This window comes from Thermobia domestica, chromosome 3 (assembly GCF_964235325.1).
Source record: "Thermobia domestica chromosome 3, izTheDome1.hap1.1, whole genome shotgun sequence".
In the NCBI taxonomy this organism is placed as follows: Eukaryota; Metazoa; Arthropoda; class Insecta; order Zygentoma; family Lepismatidae; genus Thermobia; species Thermobia domestica.
Genome location: NC_137456.1, coordinates 9873624 through 9884241, shown reverse-complemented (window position 1 = coordinate 9884241; position 10618 = coordinate 9873624).

The window sequence follows — 10618 nt, the reverse complement described above, 5'->3', positions numbered from 1 at the left end:
AAATTAGCATGCTTTTTTTTCTTTAGATGAATGACTTTCCAGTTATATTAAAGATAAATAAACCGTACAGATTGACTATATGGGGTAACCATAAAATGATTTAAGAGTTTTTTTTTCATGTATGCCAACAGCTTCAGCTTTGCCGTGCCTGCAAATATTTGTCATTTTGGGTATTTCACGCGCAGATTAACAAGAGCGGAGCATAAAGGCAATACATATATAATATATGTGTGCGTTGTCTTATGTGCACAATGAACTCGTAACAGCATAAAAAACACTAAACTATTGGCGATATTCTACTTTATTAGGCATGCTTGCGGAGGGAATATTTAATAATCTCCCGAAAGAAGAGTAGCACTGGTGATTAGGGCGCTGAAGACACTTTTGCGAATTAGTTTAGGAATTTTATTGCAACTGAAAGTAGGCAACGTGCAAGAGCGTTAGGACACCGAGGGGAGCGGTATTTACAATAATGTGGCACAAAACTACTTTGGGAGAGGGTTGATACTGAGTATAATTGCTTCCTGTACGGTAGATTTCACAACAATGACAGTATAATTGTTGTAGTTCTACTGTATTCTTTCAGTTCAGGCATACTGATTGAACTCTTTCTACCATATTGCGCTAATATTGAAGTTCCTTAGATGTTATTCTTTCACTGTGAATTTATTGATTTTACCTGGAAATCATCGAAATAGTGTCTCCGTATTCTTAATCTACAGCAAAAGTTAACACATAGAAGGATGACAAGGAAAGAAATGGTAAAGTTGAACAACATGAGGACCAAAATTACAGAAAAAAGCTATTATGTCGCTATGAAATACCAATTTATAAGGATAATGCATACTCAAGGCGAATAACCCTAATGAAAGTAGTATGGTAAAAATAACAACAAAAAAAAGTGAGATTACTATCTTATAAGCCTGCTTGAATGGAGTTCTGTATATTGTATACACTTCAACATTTACGTGCATTTTACTACGCTTTCGGCGCCCTACATCTCCCTTGAAATATACTCTCCTACATGCTTCCCACTGCGAAAATGGTTATTCAGTAACGAAACAAATCCCCTCGTCCGAATATAAACGTAAAATAAACTACTAAAATATAATAAGAATTTTATGAAAATTAAGAGACGGTTTTATGAAAAAATACAGTATGTAATGTAATGGCTCTCATTGTTCAACTATACGGAAGAAATTATTGTTCATAATCTTTTAATACTGGGTACAGTAATGGGATTATATGAATTAAGAGGAAGGCAAGACTTTACTTTGGACATTTCTTTCAATGAATCGTTCAATGAACCGATTCGTAACGAAGACGGAAAAGAAAGTGCTCTGCGGGGTTCCAACCAGCCTTCACTCGCTAACACTCGCTCGTCAATATTATGTGAATTAAATATTATACTTTGGTACAAAAAGGAACCAACCTACCTACTACCTTATATACAGTATATGGGTGAAGAGGCAAGTTGTTAAAACCGGAACCAAGATATCAAATCGCTAAATCGAAGAATAAAAAAAATGAAATGGCCATAGTAAAGACTTACCAGGAGTAATTTGTGAAATCTTTGATAAATGTGGAGAAAGGAATTTTTGATCTGTATTTCACTTTTCGGTACCTGTCAAAAATACACAATGTATGGTAATTGGTATATTACAGTCTCTCTCAAGTGCAAGGAAATATGGTATCGTTGAAAGGAATTCGTTTAGAATCAAAACTATAAAATTAGGCTTATGTGTCTATGAATTAACATTTGCGGCTGCGGCTGTAGCTGTAGCTATAGAGAAATGAATAATCTATGTATACTATGCTAGAACTTAATATATTCATACACCATTAAAATTTGTCATTTACGTGCAAATAGCCGCATTACCGATAGTGCAACTACTTCAATTAAGCTACATAAACCATGTAATATTTAAGCACAAATGTCTTTATAGCATTATTAAAGAAACTATTTGTTTGTTTTCCCTATACTATTTTAAATTCTATTGCATACTCAAAGAACATAACGTAAATACATTTGTTATTTGCGTAATATTTTTATATTCGACTTGTAAAATCACTAACTTGTATGTTTATCAAGTAAATTATTATAAAATCAGTCCACAAATATATTTACTTAAACAAAAATATTAAGAATATGCCTATTAAAATTTTATTAGGTCATTCTACGAGAAATCGCCATATTAAGCACACAAGTATACTAACGTAGTGTACATCCCCACACACTACGCACTATGCACTCGCACACTTGTGAACTTGGACCTTTTGACGCACACTAGGTGACGTCACTTCCGGAAATAAGCGTACTTCAAATGTGCACTTGTATCTTTTGGACACGGCCTAAGAATGCTTAAAGGGTAGGTAGCCCATAGTAAGAATATTCAAGGAATAATCAGGGGATATCAAGAATACTTAAAGGGTAGCTAGCCCTTACTAAAGATATTCAAGGACTATTAGGGGATATTCAAGGAAGAAGCTTAATTATAGAGTGCGAAATGAGGACTTTTTTTTGCAATACTTAGTTTAAAAATGAATATTGCGGTGGGGCGCAGTACAGAATAAGGGCCTTTTCTTTTGCTATATATAGTTTAGAATAAATATTGCGGTGGGGCGCAGTACAGAATAAGGGCCTTTTCTTTTGATATATTTAGTTTGAAAATAAATATTGCGGTGGGGCGAAGTACAGAATGAGGGCCTTTTGTTTTGGTATATATAGTTTCAGAATAAATATTGCGGTGGGGCGCAGTACAGAATGAGGGCCTTTTGTTTTGGTATAGTTAGATTGAGAATAAATATTGCGGTGGGGCGCAGTACAGAATGAGGGCTTTTTGTTTTGGTATAGTTAGATTGTAAATAAATATTGCGATGGACAGAATGGGGTTTAGGATATTTTACAATTGGAACAAGGCTACATACATGTGTACTGTTAATGCAAATACGTATAGCATGGACTTTAGGACATTTCAGAATTTTGGAATAAGGCTACATAGATATGTACTGTTAATGCAAACGTATATAGAATGGGTCTTAGGATATTTTGCAATTGAAACAATACCACATAGATATGTACTGTTAATGCAAATGCATATAGAATGTGAATCGGAAAAAAAATGCACAAAGACGTGTTGTTTTATAAAACCGTTTGCAGACGACTTAATACTATACTAAATGCTTTTGAATAAGGCCGCTAAGTGGCAATACTTACCACATAATTGCGTCAAAACATGCGTAAACTTGTTTAATGTAATGACATATATAATAATATAATATTTCGTTTTAATATCATTTTATTGTACTCGTCCTTGACGTAATTTAAAATAAATATTACTAGTGCTAATAGTAGTATTGAATTTAGTAAAAATATTTATCTGTTTTACGGTGTGCAGTTGCAAAATAAACATTAGCAAGACCATTTTTACCAAGAACAACTAAGAATTAGAAGGTGAGTGTATTTCATAATAATAATTAATATATTTATTGAACATTTGTTTAGCTGTGGTTGTTTTTTAACCAGTAATTAATAAACAAGTTTCTTTTATAGTTTTTTCAATGCAAGTTATTGATTATTGCCTGTTTTGCTAGATTTATGTTAGAACTCAAAAATTTTTTCTTTGTTTGTTTTAGATGGATTTCCTGTGTTCCAATGGTGAGTTCAATATGATTGATGAACTTTTCTTGCGCGAAGTTTTGTGCGGTTTTCAGTACGTGGAAGGCAATATTAAAGTTACAAATAATAGGACATTGAGCCAGTTAGTAATAGTGTAAACTACATAGAATAAAGTTTTTGTAAACTAATACTGCAAAAAGCATAAACAAGAATGAAAATGATTGGTTGCTTAAATTTAAGTGGGCGTTTCCACTAAGATTGCTCAATGACATTACAGCAATATATATAAATACAGCGTTAAAATGAAGAGATCTACTCAATACCTTAGTTTTGGGTATATATGTAAAAGACTTATTTGAAAATTTTGTTTCTAAGTACTGCTAAATCATGGCGGATACCATGTGCCAATGCATAAATAATGAAATTAACATTCAATGTTTAATAAAAACCTTTCAAATGTGGGAGCCCAAGAGAAGAAGTTTGCTAGTGTGTGTTCTGTGTTCAGACAAATATAAGCAAAGTATTAACCGTGAATGTCTGGTCATACACAAGGATATTTTAAAAACAAGTGTCTTATGTTTAATTACTAATATGGACATCCAAGATGAGATTTTACTACAGTTTCAGAAATCCCATGGAAAAACATTTACAACATTACAACAATTTTTAATATATATGAAAATGCAATTGAAAATGAAGAATTTATTAATGAACTAATAAAAATATTCCTAGAAAAGGACTTTAAAAGGCATATACTTGAAAATGTTGTATGTATGTAATTAAAACTTGAAATAATGTGAAACTGTTATCAATGAATCACAAAAAAATGTAATGTGCAATGCTGTGAACTATTATTAAACAATTTTTTCAGTATGCATACGTTTCAAAGAAGTGACTTTTTTTATAGTGCTAATAATAATAAGTAATTGTCTGCAAATGTTAACAGTTTTCTTAAAATACAATATAATTGGAAAAGTATATTCTTTCAACTATTTTACATGACATTAACTTTGTATAAGAAATATATAAAAATAGTATTCATTGTCATGTGTTACTTAAACTATGTATTAATAAATAGTATAATTATAGTAAACAGTAAGCGTTAATAGATATACTTATTTATAATAATAATAATTATTATTATTATTTTTAACATCCCAAAAAATAGTGTTCCACGGTGTTGTTTACCCAGTTTTAGTACTACATCAATTGTACAGTCAATACTAATAATATAATTTCGTCACAAATACCTTTGAGTTTAATTCTTAAATAAAAAATGAATCTTTAAATATTGCAGTGTTTATGCTTTTAATAGTTGTAGTAGTAGTAGTAGTCACCATGTACATATTTAAACTTGTACATGATATTATGCACTAGTGTCTTACAAAAACATACTTATATAAATTTTATAATTTAACTAATACTTTCGCTAAAACTTTTATTATATACTTCAATTGTTTTGTTATACTTATACTTTTTTTACAACTATATGTCTTTATTCTTTTACTTAAAAAATTTTTTCTTTTCTCTCACTCCTTTGCATGTACTAAAATATAAAAAAATGTTCAAAATTAATTTTCCCCTGATTTTGTATACATAATTTAGTTTTCACCCTTCCAAAACTTTATTGGTTAGCTCTCCCAGGTAGGAACCCAACGTAAGCTTAGGTTATTCATTGCGCCGCTAAATATAATACTATCGATGTCAGTAGTAGTGGCCCCCGTATGCCCGAATGACTCATCCTCACTCTCTTTTACGACCAGGGTGAAAGGTCAATGACCTGGCCCAGGGTCAATGACCTAGGGGTACTTAGGACCACCCCCTCTAAATTTTGGCAGGGGTACCTTGGCCCATCCCCTAAATTTTGGCAGGGGTACATAGGACCACCCCCCTTAAATTTCGGAAATTGCCAAATCTAAAAATTTGGTATGGTAGCCTAGGACCATAGTATGTACCCCTATTAGTATTGGGTGTCTATGTCGTCCCTTTCATGGGTAAAAAATTGCCAAAAATTCAAATTTCGGGGGTTTTTGACCTAATTTATCCCCTTTGATGAGGTATTATTACCCTATATAGTTATATGGACGTATACAGGGGTCCATTCCCTTTCATAAGACATGGGTATATTAATGCACCCCTTGAAAAATTTGGGAGGGGTACCTTGGCCCACCCCTTAAATTTTGGAAATTGCCCAATTTCAACATTGGGTATTATAGTACAGGACCCTAATATCTATTATGATAAATTTGGGTGGTCCACCTTGTTTCCTTCTAGGGGTACAAAATTGCCAAAAAATATAAACGTAAGCAATACGTTATACCACGTGTTTGGTTTTCGACCTAATTTATCCCCTTTGATGAGGTGTTATTACCCTATATGGTTATATGGGCGTATACAGGGGTTCATTACCTTTCATAAGACATGGGTATATTAATGCACCCCTTGAAAAATTTGGGAAGAGTACCTTGGCCCACCCCTTAAATTTTGGAAATTGCCAAATCTAAAAATTTGGTGTGGTAGCCTAGGACCATAGTATGTACCTCTATCAGTATTGGGTGTCTATGTCGTTCCCTTTCATGGGTAAAAAATTGCCAAAAATTCAAATTTCGGGGGTTTTTGACGTAATTTATCACCTTTGATGAGGTGTTATTACCCTATATAGTTATATGAGCGTATACAGGAGTCTATTATCTTTCATAAGATATGGGTACATTGGTGCACCCCTTTAAAAATTTGGGAGGGGTACCTTGGCCCACCCCTTAAATTTTAGAAATTGCCCAATTTAAACATTGGGTATTATAGTACAGGACCCTAATATGTATTATGATAAATTTGGATGGTCCACCTCGTTCCCTTTTAGGGGTACAAAATTGCCAAAATATAAACGTAAGCAATACGTAGTACCACGTGTTTGGATTTTGGTCGATTTTATCCCCGTTGATGAGGTCCTATTACCTTATATGGTTATATGGGCGTATACAGGTGTCCATTACCTTTCATAAGACATGGGTACATTAATGCACCCCTTGAAAAATTTGGGAGGGGTACTTTGGCCCACCCCTTAAATTTTGGAAATTGACCAATTTAAACATTGGGTATTATAATACCGGATCCTAACATGTATTATGATAAATTTGGATGGTCCACCTCGTTTCCTTCTAGGGGTACAAAATTGTCAAAATATAAACGTAAGCAATACGTTGTACCACGTGTTTGGTCTTTTGGCCCAATTTATCCTCTTGGATGAGGTTCTATTACCTTATATGGTTATATGGTTATGTATAGGGGTCTATTCCCTATCATAAGACATAGGTACATTTGTGCACTCCTTTAAAAATTTGGGAGGGGTACTTTGGCCCACCCCTTAAATTTTAGAAATTGCTCATTTTATATATTTGGTATTATAGTACTGGACCCTAACATGTATTATGATAAAATTTGGGTGGTCCACCTCGTTCCCTTTTAGGGGTACAAAATTGCCAAAATATAAACGTAAGCAATACGTTGTACCACGTGTTTGGTCTTTTGGCCCAATTTATCCTCTTGGATGAGGTTCTATTACCTTATATGGTTATATGGTTATGTATAGGGGTCTATTCCCTATCATAAGACATAGGTACATTTGTGCACTCTTTTAAAAATTTGGGAGGGGTACTTTGGCCCACCCCTTTAATTTTGGAAATTGCCCCTTTTACATGTTTGGTATTATAGTATAGAACCCTAATATATATATATATTACTATAAATTTGGGTGGTTCACCACGTTTCCTTTGATGGGTACGAAATTGCCAAATTTTAGTACAACCACGTGTTTGGTTTCGGCTCAATTTATCCCCTTGGATGAGGTCCTATTACCTTATATGGTTATATGATCATGTATAGGGGTCCATTCCATATCCCCTTAAATTTTGGAAATTTTCCAATTTAAGCATTCGGTATCATAGTACATGACCTCAACATGTATCATGATAAATTTGGGTGGTCCATCTTGTTCCCTTTCATGGGTAAAAATTATTAAAATATAAACATAAGCAATATGTTGTACCATGCGTTTGGTTTTTGGCTCAATTTCTTCCCTTTGATGGGGTTCTATTACCTTATATTGTTATATGGTCATGTATATGGGTTCATTTCCTATCATAAGACATGGGTACATTGACGCACCCCTTGAAAAATTTGGGAGGGGTATTTTGGCTCATCCACTCGGTTTTAGAAATTGTTTTAATATAAGCATTTGGTATCATAGTACAGGACTTCAATATGTACCACTATAAATTTGGATGGTCCACATCGTTCCCTTTCATGGGTAAAGAACTACCAAAAATCGAATTTCGGAGGTTATTGACACCTATTTAGCACGTTATATGGTTTATTACCTTTATATGTTTATGTTCCCTTTTAAATTTGGGAATTATCAAATAACAAAATTCGGTAAACGTTTTCTAGGACCCGTTGGTATTCCTCTTATGGCCAAATATTCAAAATTTAAATGTTATTGACCGGCTTTATTATTGAATAAGTACAGGATTTATTACTTTTTTCATAAGACACAGGTGTATTTGTGTACCAATCTTAAATTTTGGGAGGGGGTACATTTCTTATTGTCATATCAATAATTGGTAATTGTTCTTTGGGTAAATCATTGTGATCACGTGATCAGTTATTGACCTATGATGGGATTAGGAGTCCAGGACATTGGTACATTGAAACTTTGTAGGATAATTTGAGAATGCGTCATTGGTATTGATTATTACAGCCAAATATAAACGTAAGCAAGACGTTGTACCACGTGATTGACCTTGATGAGGTAGTGTACAGGGATACATAGCTAACCTTATTGAAACTTATGACTCATAGTCTTAAGGGAATACATGCTACAACACTGGCAAAGTTATTGTTGATGCAATTTGATTGGCTGATCACTATCTTTCCTGCAATCTGATTGGCTGATCACTATCTTTCGTGCAATCTGATTGGTTGATGAGTTTTAAATCTTTACTGTATTCAGTTTTAAGTTTTGTTTTACATTTAAAAATCTTGTTTTCGTTCAACATTTTACACTCAATGATAAATATGATCAAAACCGTTTATTTGTTAATCGAATAGTTAAAAACCGGATAAAGTTTGACGGTTAACCGTGAAACGTAAAAATTTTTTTTTTGCTTGAAACATTTTGTTTGAAAATTCTTGCTTTCAAATTTTTTGTTTGAATTTTTTGTTTCAGAATTTTGTTTGAAATTTTTTTGACAACTTTTGTTTCAAATTTTTTTGTTTAAAATTTTTTTGTTTGAAATTTTTTTTCGTTTCAAAATTTTGTTTGAAACTTTTCGTTTGAAATTTTTGTTTGAAAAAATTTTTGTTTGAAATTTTTTGTTTCAAAATTTTGTTTGAAATTTTTTTTTGTTTCAAAATTTTGTTTGAATTTCTTTCGTTTGAAATTTTTTTGTTTGAATGTTTTTTCGTTTCAAAATTTTGTTTCAAAGATTTTTTGTTCTAAATTTTTGTTTCAAAGTTTGGTTTTGACATTTTTAAAAGTTTGTGCACTCATTAGTAAAGAACCGGAACTGTTTAGAACAAAAACCTCTGGCAACATTGTGGTGCAATAGTACACGTCAGAACATGGTGCAATAGTACACGTCAGAACATGATAACGCAACGTCATCAGTTTTGCATCTTCGTTCGAGTTAGTATTCATCATGGCTACTTGTCTGCAGTTTCTAAACACACGTGATGTGATGAAATCATTTACCAAGATTACTAATTTACAACAGAATGTACCTTATAGAATCTTAGCTAGCCAAATGATCCCTACAGAGTTTGGATTAAGAATCGTAGTGAAGCTTGAAAATGATTAGAATATAATTTTACCAGCAAGATATTTACCCATGGAAGCATCAAAACAAGAAGAACTGCTGCGTTTCTTAAATACTGGATCTGTATCTTTATGTTACAAAGGATTCTTGGGTCGAAGTCATCAGTTTGAATTTAGTACACAGCCGGATTCGTCAGCCATTGTGATAAAATCATGAATTCAAACGTCAGACATAGTTGTATGAATTTGGTTGGTCGGCATGACGTCAGCAACTGTGATGAAACCATGAATTCAAACGTCAGCACATTCCTTACCAATGACGTCAGCAATAACTATAAATCAACCAATACAGTGTCATCCCACGAAATCATTTGAGCAAGTGCTTTTCAGGAGGAAAGATGTGTACTTCTAACGATAAAGAATTCATCTTCGCAAGCTATTATCCAATAAATATATTTCAAACAAAACATGTGATGATTGGTATCAGTGCTAGAACATTTGAACCTGTGATTCGATTGGGCAAAGCAGAACAATTTGGTGTACAACTGACCTGTGAAGAATGGCAAATATTATGTTCACGAATCGACCAAATGAACGATTATTTTCATGATGAGCTAAATGTGACCATAGTCAAATCATTAGGCTCAAATCATGAAGTGGTGCTGCGTACAGTCCTCGAAGAGAAAATGGTGCTGTTACGTAAAAAGAGTACATTTCATGTCCCTCGCAACATGGTGTATCTAACACAAACTGAATGGAACAAATTCATCAGCGTATTTCAGTGTGCGAAACATGCAGTGGAAGTGTGCAACAAAACAAGTATATTCCTGAAAAAGTACTATTTTGAAAAATGTGTTATGCATATTGTACAACATGTATCTAGATATTGTGATGGTTGTCAACATCGTTCGTAGGTGCATACCTGTATTGATAAACAGTTTATTTGTGATCAAATGGACATTGAGTTTCCACCAATTGATATTGCATTAGATCTTAAAAGACTTCAATTGGAATTAAAATTATATGCTAAAGACAAACTAGTGCAAGAAGTTCAAAATACATTGTATCGACAATATCCAGAACCACTATCTGGTATGGATGTATGTGGAGTGTAATAAAATGATCCATTTCAATGAATTGTGTTTTTTCATTTCAAGTACAACCCCATATTCTGACGTGTACTATTG